Genomic DNA, 3,057 nt, shown 5'->3' with positions numbered 1-3,057 from the left:
TTGAATTGCATTTTGTTTGACAATCTCTCTTGTATATATGGCTTGTACTTCTTGAATTTCTGAGGGAGATTCCATCCAACTTTTGCTCGACCATCCATGGAGGTTCAATGCTACTTGATCAATTAATGTATAAGCTTCGTCTACACTCTTGTCTATAAAAAAACCTCCAGCTGATGAATCTAACAAACACTTATCTGAGAAAGAAATTCCCTTATAAAATAGGTGCAAGGTCATCCATTTCTCCCAACCATGATGAGGGCACTATCTTTGTAGACTCTTGAATCTGTCTCATGCTTCAAATAATGATTCTCCATATGCTTGAGCAAAATTTGTGATGTAATTCCTCATATAAATTGTTCTACTTGGAGGGAAAAAATGATCTAAAAATTACTTCTCCAATTGTTTCCAACTTGTGATGCTTTGAGGACGGAGGGAATATAACCAAGTCCTTGCTTTATCCTTGATACTGAAAGGAAATGCTATCAAATGAACTGCATCTGCTGACACTCCTTCACAGTTCACCATATCACAAAGCTCTAGAAATGACTCAAGGTACAAATAAGGACTTTCTGATACTTCTCCTCCAAATTTATGACCTTGTATTATGAAAATTAACTCTGGGTCTAGTTGAAAATTTTCTGCTTCAATATGAGGTTGCACAATGGGAGATAAAAATCTTGTAGAAATGGGTGCAGAGAAATCTCTTAAGGATATGCTTGACATGTTAGTGCTCATGGATATCTAAAAAAAATTATGAGAAAAAAACAAAAATGAAGAATTAAAGACAAGAAATAAAATGCTATATGAAAAACAGGAAAGACAATGCAGAATTTAAATTGCAAGAAAGAAGGTGCATAAAGAAAACAAGGAAGAAAAAGTAAAAGGAAAAAAGAAAAACATCTAGAGTAATTCATATGCTAATCAACTAATGTTAATCGAAAATAGTCCTCAGCAACGGCGCCAAAAACTTGTTACGATTCCGCAAGTATACGGATTCGTCGTCAGTAATATATAAGATTATCGTATTCACAGGGACTATTGATTAAGCACTAGTTAACTTCGCACGGTGAATTATCTAAACAAACGTAAAAGTAAAGGAAAGAGAAGAGGGAAGAGAGAGAATAGATCTTGGAGGGAATGAGCTTTGGGAGATGAATTCTAGGATTTTAGTTTCATTATAATGTTAGGAGATATTACATAGATTGCTTAGTTTCTACCCTCTATGTCCATGCTCTTGTAGGAAGTTGAATTGGTCAATACCCCTAAGTATCGAATAGAGATGATTACTGTGAAATCTTGTAACGATTAACCCCTGTCACAAGGGCGCCTCGGTAGATCACAGGGGTACATGTCTAGTAAATAACAATAAGGATAAAGGTAGAGATTTGGTACGATTTCCTACTTTCTTATGGAGGAATTGCCTCTCCTTTCAAGAATATCCTAGACGTCCATGAATGGGTTACCCTTATCACTAGGGCCCCTCGGGTGTACGATCTAGAGCACTCGAGAGCGGCAAATCCTAAGAGATTGTTTCTCCTTTTAAGGGAAGGTCCTAGACGTCCGGAAAGGGTTACCCCTGTCACTAGGGTACCTTGGTCAATACGCTCTAGGGCATTCCTTTTGCGTGATTAACAATCCTCCACATCAATCAACAAAGCATGCAAAGAAATATAAATACGTCACGCACACAATGCACGAACAAGGAAATAACATGTCATTAAATAGAAATGTGGTGAATCTACATAGCATCTCCATCATATTAAAAATACTCCCTAATCCCAGAAGAGGAGATCTACTCCATTGTGAGAGAGGAATAACCCCAAAACATAAAGTAAAGCACACTTACAACCCTTGATATGAGAAGAAGGGGAAGAAGAGATGTTGCCGAGGTTTCCGATATCTTGGTGATGCCTCCTTGCTCTGGAGATGGACGGAACGTCAAGAGATGACGGTGGATGAAGCTCTAGGGTTTTTCCCAAAGGGGAGAACCCTTTCCCCAAGAGAGGGGCGGAATCCTGAACCAAAGATGATCAAGAATAGAGATTTTTACCTTTTTATACCTCCTCCAAACTGCCCAGGAAAAACCAGAATTATAGGGGTCCGGTAAACTGAGTTTTTCACCCATTAAACCTGGTTTTCTTGTGATTCACCCTGAACCAAAGTTGTATCTCTTGAAATTATCTTCAATCTGATACTTGGATTGTGCCCTAGATCCATCTGAGCCGAAAGTTATGGCAGTTCAAAGTGTGGTCTACACTCTGGGCGGAGGTCCAGTTGAACCTGCGGTTGGGAGGCACGACCGTGCAATTTAGTATGGGAAGACGATGCTTTCTCTCTATTGGATCTGAAGCAAAGTTGTAGATCTTGAAGTCAGCTACGTCTCAGTATAAAGAATATACTGAAAACCCAATGGAGAACAAAGTTATGGCCAAATTATGAATGGTTTGCAATCTACCCAGAATTTAGCATAGCCCTATTTTGGTGTGGCACGGCCCGCGTTCTTCGTCACACGGCCGTGTGGAATCCACACGGCCTCACAGGGCTTCTTCTCTGGTTGAGTCACACGGCCGTGCAAGGTTGCACGACCATGGCCTTCTACTTATCTGCCAAGGTCACACGGCCGTGTGGATTCACACAGCCGTGACCTTCTCTACCTCTGAAATGTTGGCACAACCGTGTGTTGCTTGGCCACAGGATGATTGGCACGACCCTGCCATTCAGTACATCTAAGGCCTTCTTCAAATCTGGATTATAAGCACGACCGTGCCATTTGTCACGGCCAAAACATGATATGGCCACACGGCCGTGTGGCCTACACGGCCCAAGCGCTTTTGCTCTATTTTCGCTCCAAATAACATCCTGTCAACAAGAAAACACACAAAAGAGTAGATCTCCAAACAAAAGAGTATTTATGATGAATATATGTTAAGAGAGGTGAATATGCATAGAATATACGTGAATAAAGTAAGTGAATGTGCGTCAAAACATGTATAAATAATCATAAGATCTACGCACATCAATACGTCGTTAGCCGAACTACGGCTTTTGCCCTTGCTT

General features: G+C 40.4%; 1 non-coding gene across 1 annotated transcript; it reads left to right on the top strand.

Annotated features, from left to right (window-relative positions):
* The first annotated feature begins 244 nt into the window (after positions 1 to 244).
* Positions 245 to 351, top strand: LOC121968806. Its single transcript, XR_006108342.1, has one exon. It is a non-coding gene; the product is annotated as a small nucleolar RNA R71 (small nucleolar RNA).
* Positions 352 to 3,057: the final 2,706 nt, after the last annotated feature.

Source organism: Zingiber officinale, chromosome 3B, assembly GCF_018446385.1.
Source record: "Zingiber officinale cultivar Zhangliang chromosome 3B, Zo_v1.1, whole genome shotgun sequence".
Lineage (NCBI taxonomy): Eukaryota > Viridiplantae > Streptophyta > Magnoliopsida > Zingiberales > Zingiberaceae > Zingiber > Zingiber officinale.
This window is presented reverse-complemented; position numbering and strand designations above follow the sequence as displayed.